The sequence below is a fragment of the Wolffia australiana genome, chromosome 4 (genome assembly GCF_029677425.1).
Source record: "Wolffia australiana isolate 7733 chromosome 4, ASM2967742v1".
NCBI lineage: Eukaryota > Viridiplantae > Streptophyta > Magnoliopsida > Alismatales > Araceae > Wolffia > Wolffia australiana.
In genome coordinates this window covers 2016885-2027600 of record NC_135838.1, presented here as the reverse complement: position 1 = coordinate 2027600, position 10716 = coordinate 2016885, and the positions used below count along the sequence as shown (strand labels likewise).

The window sequence follows — 10716 nt, the reverse complement described above, 5'->3', positions numbered from 1 at the left end:
ACTTAGTAAATTATGATGAGATCATAATACATTGATCACTAGTCTTTAAACCTGTATTCTAATGTAAGCTTCCATGCAAGAGAAAAAGTGATCAACAGAAGAGAGAGGGAAACAGACGTGGGTTGTAATGAATTCTTTTAATCAATTGGGGCTTCTTAATCAATTCAATTTCAATGGGTTTTTTTAATCTCTCTCTCTCTCTCTCTCCCCTCATGATTCACAACCCCCTTTTTATTCAAACCTCCCCCCTTTGTTTTCTTTATAAAATTCATGTGCCAACGGGACTCTGGAACTCTCTTGTTTTTTGGCGATTCGAATGGAAGCTTCTATGGAAGTGAAAAAGGGGGATCGAGAGAAGAGAGACAAGGAAACATACATTGGTTTTCATTGAACGTTTTAAGCAAATGGGGCTTCTTAATCAATTCACATTCTGACGGGTTTCTTTGATCTCTCTCCCTCCTTTCTCAATGCACGTCCCCCTCTTTGTTCAAACCCCCCTTTTTTTATAATTTCGTCTACCAACAGAGGCTTTGGAACTCTCTTGTTTCTCTTGCGATTGGAATGAAAACTTCCATGGAAGAATAAAAGGGTGATCAAGAGAAGAGAGGGGGAGACAAACATGGGTTTTAGTTGAATGTTTTAGTTAAATGGGGCTTCTTAATTAATTTACACTCCAACGGCTTTCTTTCAACTTTCTCTCTCTACCTTCACGATTCACACTGCTCTCTTTTCTCAACCCCACCCTGATGGCGCACGCCAGCAAGGATCACCGACGACATCGTCCGCGCCGCCGGCCATCGTCATCAAAAGCCGGGGGAAGAGGTGCTCGATTATCCCATTTTGATTTTTACCATTTTCCTAGTCGTATCTCATGTTTCCCATATTCTTCGTCCTGTTTTTCATCGCACCGTGACACATCTCGTGCCCGCATTTTCATCGTCATGGGAGGGGGCCCCTAGCCTTTTCCCCTTTTTCCTTTGTTATTTCACTTTTCCCCTTTATTTTGTAATGGGGGGGCCCATTATATAAGGGCCCCCTAATGGACCCTTTCATTCTTGTTAACCCACTTAAGGGCCCATCTCCTTCCCCCTTCATATGGGAAGAGTGGGGCGCCCTAAGAGTCAGACCAGGGAAAATAAGAAAGAAGAAATTGTCGATTCCAGCGGGTTACTTTGCTTTCTCTCTCTGTCTCTCTCCCCCCTCAGGATTCATATCACGACTTTGTTCAAACCCCTCCCTCCTTTATAATTTCATATACCAATGGAAGGTATGGAACTATCTTGTCTCTCTTGCGATTTGAATTAAAGTTTCCATGGAAAAGAAAAAAAGGTGATCGAGAGAAGAGAGAGAGAAAAACAGACGGGGATTTTAATTGAATGTTTTAATCAAATCGGACTTCTTAATAAATCTGCATTCCAACAGGTTTCTTTGATCTATCTCTTTCTCCCCTCACGATTCACATCTCCGTCTTTGTTCAATCCCCCCTTCTTTATAATTCCTATACTAACGGAGGCTCAAGAACTCTCTAGTCTCTTTTGCAATACAAGTGGAAGCTTCCATCGAAAAGAAAAATCGTAATTAAGAGAAGAGAGAGAGGGAAACAGACGTGGGGTTTTATAGAAATTTAAATCAAATGGGGTTTCTGAATAAATTCACATTCCTATGGGTTACTTTGATCTCTCTCTATCTCTCCCCTCACGATTCGCATCCCCCTATTTGTTCAAACCCCCAACCCAACCCTTTTTATTAATTTTTATACCAACGAAGGCTCTGGAACTCTCTTGTTTCTCTTACGATTCGAATGGAAGCTTCCATGGACGAAAGAAAGGGTGATCATGAGAAGAGAGAGAGGGAAACAAACGTAAGTTTTAATAGAACATTTGAATGCAATGGAGCTTCTTAATAATTTCACATTCCGGTGGTTTCTTTGATCTCTTTGTCTCTCTCTCCAATTACGATTCACATCCCCCCCTTTTTTTCAAAACCTCCTTCCCCCTTCATTATTAATTCATATACCAATGGAGGCTTTGGAGCTCTCTTGTTTCTGTTGCGATTCGAATGGAAGATTCCATGGAAGAGAAAAAGGATGATCGAGGGAAGAGAGAGAGATAGACAAATGTGGGTTTTAATCGAATGTTTTTATCAAATGGGGCTTCTTAATAAATTCTCATTTTAACAGGTTACTTTGCTCTCTCTCTGATGGTGACCAGGACAACGCACGAGTACCGGACATGCCTCCACCTTCTCACGAGATGTCCCACATCATAACACATCACCAACGCCAACTTCAGAACTGTCCTTTGACATGACACGTTGACACGTCGCCAAGTCGATTAATATTAGGTTTTTAAATTTACGGTTATCTTATTGTCTCTTTCCTCTGAGGTCTATACATCGGCCAATGTTGTAGGAAAGACTCAGTGAATTTCTTTTGGAATTGAAGTTTCTTCTTCTAAAAGGAGGTTTTCCCTAGCCGTCTCCCATTCTAGCCGCCGCCGCTGCCTCTTGCCACCGCCGCCGTCGAGAGAAGGGCACCTGTCCTCCTGTGCTTGCGCGCATTTCTGACTGCCCGCGGGCACTGCCGACTGCCCCCACCTGCCACGAGCACGTCCACCCGCGCTGGCTGCACTCACAGCTCTAGACATACTTGTTTAACATTACTGTTTAATGCTTGGTAGTTCTAGACATACTTGGCTTTTCAACTTTGTTTGCAAATAATATATCCATTTTTTGTGTCAGAATTATAGCATTTCTACTAAAATTATGGAGAAAACTTGAGAGCTTTAAATATATAGTTTCATTCCATGTCTTCTATGGGTTTCCTGATTTTGTAATTAATCAAGTCTCACTAAGGCCGAGTTCTGGGAATCTTTGTTTTCTTACTCTGCAGCTGGAACTTGTTTTTCATGCAACTGTCATTGAAGATTTTATGGAAGAGAAAGAGGGAGAGAGAGAGCAGGAAAGGAGAGAGAGAAGGTGATGGAGAGAAGAGAAAAGGGGAGCGGAAGGGTGAGAAAAAGAGAGATAGGGTGAGTAAAAAAAGAGAGAGAGGGAGAGAGCGGGTCATGGACAGAAGAGACAAAGGGAGAGAGCGGGGAGAGATAGGGTGATTGACAGAAGTGAAAGAGGGAGAGAGAGAGGGGAAAGCGAAAGAGGGAGAGGGAGTGTGATCGAGAGAGGAGAAAGAGGGAGGAAGAGAGGGGAGAGAGAGGGTGATCGACAGACGAGAAAGAAGGAGAGAGAGTGTGATCGAGAGAAGAGAAAGGAGAGAGATTGTGTGATTGAGAGAGTAGAAAAAGGGAGAGAGAGAGGGTGATCGACAGGAGAGAAATAGGGAGAGAGAGGATAGAGAGACTGGGTGATAGAGAGTAGAGAAAGAGGAGAGAGAGGGAAAGACGTGGGCAAAGAGAGGTATAGACAGAAGAAAATTCCTTTTAAATTTTAATTGTTTGAATGTTTAATTGAAAGAGGGCACTTCAGAAATTTAAATTCCAACGGGTTCCTTACTATTCTCTCTCTCTCTCTAGATTTAAAGCACCTCCTTTGTTGAAAACCCCCTCTTCCTTTCCTCTATCTGTGTCCTTCTTCCATTCAATATCTTCTCCTATATTGGTATGGTTTTTAGTCTTCCTTATATTTCTCCAGTTTATTTTTGTTCCGAGTTTAACGTCTATGATGCATTTGTAGTGTTTTGTTATTTTTCCCTTTTTATAATTGTTTTTTTTCTTTTTCCAATGGACCTTATAATGCTTGTTTTGAACATTATTGTCCGTACAAAATATAAGCTTATATCTGAACTTATGATGTTATTCATGTGTTGTGTTTTATCATTTCTCTATCTTCCTATAATGTGGTTCTATATCTAGCTTTAAATTCTGCTCGCTGTCCAAAAGAACCTTTATCTACTTGCCATTATTTTTTATTAGGAATCCTATTGAGATTATGACCACTTTTTCAACATTATAAATTGTAGATGATAGAAACTTATATAGGACCTCCTGTTATTTTAGATATCTTCTGCTGCTTGCATCTTGGTATGCTTGGAGATCGATTTCTTCATCTCTCTTCCATCATTTCATAATAGTGCATTATATTCTTTTTGTTATTCCTAATTATTTTTTTTACTGTTTCTGTGTGCATCTTGATATGCTTTAATATAGATTTATTGATCTCTGTTTTCCCCTTAAATAATAGTGATTTCTTTTTTTTCTTTCCTATTGGTAATTATTTTGTTGCTCCTTTTACGTGCAGGTTTGTTGCGTCCTTTTAGATATCTTTCTGCACCTACGATGTTAAGTTTTTTACTCTCTGGTTGTAATTTTTATCTTCATTTAAGTCGTTAAAGAAAATTTATTTTGTCTACCCGATTGGTTTGAATCTTTTCTCTTGTTTTAGCAATTTCATCTTGTTTTGATGAATATAATTTATCTTATACATTCTTTACCGTGATACTCTAAAATATAGAACAAAGAAGGCAATACTGGGTGTTCCAGAGCAACTACCTTCTGCTGGATCCATCTTTATATATTTGAATATAGAGTTCTTCTTCTATTGGGCTAAAAAAGGTTTTGTAAACATTATCCTTGTCATTATCTTGTGTTTTTTTCATACAAAGATTGTTGTCTCAAGAAACTTGTTGTCTCAAGAAACTTATTTAGAATTTATGTTTTATCATGTTTTGGGAATAATTATTTTATTATTTTGTCAGGATTGTTTATGGAGATCCTTTGGCAACACAAGTGCGCTCTGCTGTGCGCATCTTCATATGGTAAGATATATATTTTTTAATCTCCCCTGACTCCTTGAACTATTTTGTATTGTATTTTTGCTTGGTTACTACTTAATATTTGGTTTCCTTTTCTAATTGTGTCTGGTATGGCTGTTTTTTTTATCTTTCAGCACTTAGAATGTTATTTTTTGATTATGTTTATTAATGTTTTTATCTGTGTAAGATGGTGTCTCATTTCTTGTTATATCTGAGCTTTTTTATTTCTTCTATTATTTTTCCTGTCATATGTTTCTACCCGGTATTGCTTTGTTTCATATGTTTTTTATTTAGTGGCATATGCTCAGAATTAAAGAAACAAATATACTGAAGGTAACAAATGATAAACATGGTACCTCTTTAAAAAGGTGTAACTTATTTATATTATCTTCTGATTTATGAAAAGCCTCTTTCTCCAGTGCCCTATTGTCAGACATCTTGTCTCTTTTCCAATATTCAGATTAGAAAATGTTCTCTAGCCATTATGCTTCTTAGCATGATGGAGTCGTCTGCATGATGATAAGATTTATGAGGTATGTTTTAACGTGCTGCTATATTGTAATAATCTTGTGATTTGTTTCTTTTATATCCAACGTTCCCTGTTTAAACAAAATTGCTTGGGCTTTATGTTGATTGTTGTTATTATGAATCTTATTATATTTATTTTTGTCAGGTTCATTTATGACAACCCTTTTCCAATAAGAGAGATAAATCATGATTTAGATGCACTGTGCTCTCCTGAATGCATCTTTTTCTGGTTAGATATACTTTTGGGTATCTTGCCTCAATCCTCCAATTTTTTTGACTTGTGAATTTTCTTGGTTATTACTTGCTATGTGGTTTCTTTTTCCAGGACGCACATTATGTTCTGATGCACACATCATTCTCTGGTTAGATATACATGCTTATATCCTTGAATTATTTTGCGTCGTCATTTTCTCGGTTATTACTTACTATTTGGTTTCTTTTTCCATGTCTATCTAAAATGGGTGTTTTGTTTCTACCATTCGACACATATGTTGTCTTTATCTTGATTATTTTGACTTATGTTACTATCCTTGTGTGAGATGGTGTCTTATTTCATCTTTTATTACAGCTTTTTTTATTCTTTTATTATGTGTTGATTATCTCTTATGATTTATGCATAGCACCCTTTTGTGTTGTCTTTTGTTGGATATCTTATCTTTTTGCCCTATTAAGCTTGAAAAAGATTCTTTGGCAACATTGCTCGTTAGCAAGATGGATTTGTCTTGACTTATGCAGTATGTTTATTGTGCTGCTATCTTGTCATATAGCATCCTATATCTTGTCTTAATATTGTGAATATTTTTTTTCATATGAAAAGTTAACATTTAAAATAAAAATTTCAGGTTTTATGTTGAATTTTTTCCTTGGGAACATTTTATATTTATTTTTTCAGGTTTATTAATAACGACGATGTCGGTCAGAGATGTAGGATTCTATATGACACAAACTATGTTCTCCTGCACACATCTTTCTCTGGTTAGTTATACATTTGGCTATATTGATACCGTTATTATTTTGCGTTGTGATTTTCGTTGGTTATAACTTACTATTTGGTTTGTTTTTCTATGTTTTTCTAGTGTGGAGTTTTCTTCTGTATGTTTCGCCACAGAGGATGTTATAAATTTGGTTGTCTTTATTTATGCTATTATATTTGTGTGAGATGGTGCCTTATTTTTGTTTGTTTTATTCCAGCTTGTGTTTCTTATTCATTTGCTATTTTTGCTTTTATATGTTTGACCTGGTGGTGGTTTATCCCCTACGTTTTTTTTTACTCGCATAGGTTAAGTGGTAAGGAATAGAAGAAAAAAAGGGAAAAAAGAACAGAAAGCGGGCACCGCTTTGAATAGGTATAATTTATTTCTGTTTTCTTCTGACTGATGAAAATCTCTCTTTCTTCGTTGCCCTTTTGTTAGCCCTCTTGTCTCTTTTCCCCTATTGAGATTTGGGTTATTTTGCTATTATGGTTGTGCGCAAGATGGAGTGGTCTCCATGATGATGGGATGTATGAGGAATGTTTTATCGTGGGGCTATCTTGTCATAAGCTTGTTATTTGTTTCTCTCTCATGCATAGTTTACGGTTTAAAAACTTGCTTAGGCTTTGTGTTGAATATTTTTGGTGCCATGCTTGTTTTGTTTATTATGTCAGGTTTATTTATGAGGATCGGATGCTGATAAGACATATGTCATGCTTTGGCATAGAACTGTGTTCTGCGGCATGCATCTTTACCTGTTATGCTATACATTTGTCTCTCTTGCCTAAATCCTAGAAATATTTTGTGTGTGATTTTTATCAGTTATTACTTGCTATTTGCTTCTTTTTCCATGCCTTTCTAGTGTAGGTGTTTGATTTTGAATTTTTTTGCACATAGAATGTCATTATTTTGAAAATTTTCATTTATGTTGTTATCTTTGTGTAAGATGGTGTCTAGTTCTATGTTTTAATTTACGTTATTTCATTTATATTTTTTCAGGTTCATTTATGAGGTTCCTATGCTGATAAGAGATATAACATGATTTAGGACGCACCTGTGTTTTGCTGCAAGCATATTTATCTGGTTAGATATACATTTGTTCATCTTCCTTCAACACGTGATTTATTTTATGTTGTATTTTTCTTGCTTGTTTATTTCAATTTGGTTTGTTTTGCTCTATGTATCTAGTGTGTGTGTTGTTTTTGTATCCTTCAACAGATAGCATGTTATTTTAATATTAATTTTATTTAGTATACTTTTTTCATCTAAGGTGGTGTCTAATTTTATGTTATATTTTCGCTTGTTTTTATAATTCTCCTATTATTTTCGCTTTGGTATGGTTTGCCCCGATGGTATTGTATCTTATAATTTTTTTATAGTAGTGTAGGCTCTCCTTTGAAGATAAGAAGAAAATAAATGACAAAAAATGAGAAACAGGGTAGCTCTATAAATAGGTATAATTTGATTGTGGTCTTTTATGATTTATGAACAGAGCTCTTTCTCGGTTTCCCTTTTTGTAAGATACCTTTTCTTTTTTCAACTATTGAAGTTAAAAAAAGGGTTCTTTGGCCATTATGTTTGTGAGCAAGATGGATTCGTCTACATGATGATATGATTTATGATGTATGTTTTATTGTGATTCTATCCTGTCATAAGCTTGTGATTTGTTGCTTTCATATGCAAAGTTTGCTGTTAAAGGAAACTTGTTTAGGCTTTGTGTTAAATGGTTTTCTAGTGATTCTTATTTATATTTATTTTGTGAGCTTCATTTATGACCATCCTATATCGATAAGAAATGTAGCAGGCTTTACGACACAACTTTATATAGTTTGATAAACATTTGATTATCTTTATTCTATCTATGAATTATTGTGCGTGGTACTTGTTTTTTGTTATTAATAGTTATTTTGTTTCGTTTTACATGTCTATCTAATGTAGGTATTTATGAACAAAAACACCTACACTAGGATCTTGATTATTAAATCTTTCAGCAAGTAAGATCTTGATTATTTATTATGTTCATTTATGTTTTCATCCCAGTGTAAAATGTTGACTACTTTTTTGAAATCAAGCTTGTTTTCTTAATTCCTCTACTGTTTTTGCCGTAGTAGTTTCTTTCCCTGATGCTGCTTTAACTCATGTGTTTTTTATTTGTTGTGGTATGTTGACCTTTGAAGATAAGACTTACGCGAAGGACCAAAAAAATTTGATGTCGGATACTACCATTTTAAGTCATAAAAGGTTCTTTGAACGTTATGTTAGTTACACAGATGGAGTCATATATATGAACTTATAATTTGATTTATGAGGTATGTCTTATTGTGTTGCAATGGAAGCTTCCATTACAATTGCAAGAGATCAAGAAAGTTCTAGAGGCTCCGTTAGAAGATGAATTTATAAAGAAAAATCCATTTGATTAAAACATTCTATAGAAACCCACATCTATTTCCCTCTTTCTCTTCTCTCAATCACCCACTCTCTCTTCTCTCTCGATCTTTCTCTCTTCCTCTTTCTCTTCTGCCTACCACCCACTCTCTCTCCTATCTCTCTTTCTGTCTTCTCTCGATCACCCATCTGTACATCACTTTTAGAGACATTCCATGGAAGCTTCATTTACAACTATAGAGGAAACAAAAAAGTGAATTTATCAAGAATCCCCCATTTGATTAAAACACTTAATTAAAACCCACATTATTTTACCTCTTTCTCTTCTCTCCATCACCCTCTCTCTCCTCTATCTCCCTATTTATCTTCTCTCCATCACCCTCTTGATAAGCCTAAAATTTGCGGTGTTTTAATCCCTAATTTGTCGTTGTTTTCTTAGGCTTATGCAATAAAATTTGTAATTCCTTCCTCAATTAAGATTTTAGTATAATGCTGAGTAAGGAGTCGAACCCTAGAGAGGCAGTTTTGCAAGAAATTCTGATTGACTTAGTGAAATTGAGAAGGTTTTAGTTTAAAACACTAGAAGAGAGAGAAAGTTAAGGAAGTTTATGGAGTTTTTATGATTTAGGTATTAAAATGATGGAATTTTTGGATGAATTTTTGTGTGGAAGTTTGAATTGATGAGAATTGAAGAACTGTAACTTGAATTTTTTGAATTCTAGAGAGAGAAAGTGAAGTTTAACCTAGAGAGAGAAAGTGCATGAAATTTGGGGATTTTTTGCCCTAACAGTCAGATCTGTCAAAATTGACAGATCTAAATGATAGGAATTGTTGAAATATGATGAAATCTAACTTCTAGGATAGAATTTTTGGCTCCTAAACAGAGATCCTATGCTTCTCCCTCAAAATCAATGATTCTAGGGCATATATCTTTCGCCTATGCCTTGGCATGTTAGAACGTCTAAAAATCACAGATCTGAGAGGTGTGAAGACTTACAAGACTCTGGAGAGGCTCCAATCCGAATTTGAACTGCTGAATCAAGCTGTGTCCTCCTGGCCAATTGTATTGGAGCTCAAAACAAAGTTCAAATTTCGCCACCTTCCTGAGCCCAATTTATAGTGTTCTTGGCTCAGAAAGGTGGTTCTGAATATTACAAACAAACCCTGAAAATTTCAGGTCATTTGGAAATCAGGATGAAAAGTTATGATTTTTTGAAGTTTTTAGGCTTGATTTTCTCTCTCCTCTGGTCGAACGGTTAGAGAATCCACGTGGCGCGCTCCGATTGGCTGCACGTTTTTTTTCTTTTCTCAAGCGCTAAAGCGCCAAAATTATCACGTACCCCTATGTAACAGAATGCATACAGCGCATGGTGAGTTTAATTCGCACGTAATATATGAGTAGAAAGCGCTCAATGCCTCCAATTGCGCCACGTACCCTCTGTGCGTGCGCGCGCGCTACGCACAGAGGGAGAAAATGATTTTTTTAATTCAAAAAAAAAACCTATTTACTCCGCTTTGTAACAGTAACCGGCGACGTGGCGCGCTGCAGTTGCGCCACGTCGCCCAAAAAAAATTCAAAGAAAAATAGAAATTTGCCTGAAATTTATAAAAAACCCTTTGCGGCTTTTAAACCTGAAAAATGCCCTTAAAAGTCCGAAAATTGGATAAATACGCCTGTGATCAATTAAAAAAATCCGAGAGTGATTTTTTCAATGAATTAAATTTATTTTTGGCTCTAAATCACTCCAAAAAAATCTGAAAAAATCAGGAAAAATCAGAAAAATTATTAGAAAACATTTCCAATTGAAATAAATTCATTAGAAAATATATTTCTACTTAAAAAATCATTTTTCCTAAAAATAAAATCCAGAAAATTGTGCATAATTAATTAAAAGTTCATGAAATTATATAAAATCAAATTTTTTAGAAATTGCTTATCTTTTTAATATGATAACATGCAATATGGATCTTTTAGATAAAAATTTCTTATAAAATCCCTGATTTTGCATGATAAAATTGCATGTTATCACCTCTCTCTCTCTCTCCTCTATCTCTCTCTCACACCCT

General features: G+C 35.6%; 2 long non-coding RNA genes across 2 annotated transcripts; both read left to right on the top strand.

Annotated features, from left to right (window-relative positions):
- Positions 1–3160: 3160 nt before the first annotated feature.
- LOC144702627 (uncharacterized) lies at positions 3161–5690 on the top strand. The gene is made up of 4 exons (XR_013581296.1): positions 3161–3411; positions 4252–4291; positions 4709–4768; positions 5439–5690. It is a non-coding gene; the product is annotated as an uncharacterized LOC144702627 (long non-coding RNA).
- Positions 5691–6160: 470 nt separating this feature from the next.
- LOC144702740 (uncharacterized) lies at positions 6161–7369 on the top strand. The gene is made up of 3 exons (XR_013581343.1): positions 6161–6268; positions 6573–6639; positions 7264–7369. It is a non-coding gene; the product is annotated as an uncharacterized LOC144702740 (long non-coding RNA).
- The last annotated feature ends 3347 nt before the right edge of the window (positions 7370–10716 follow it).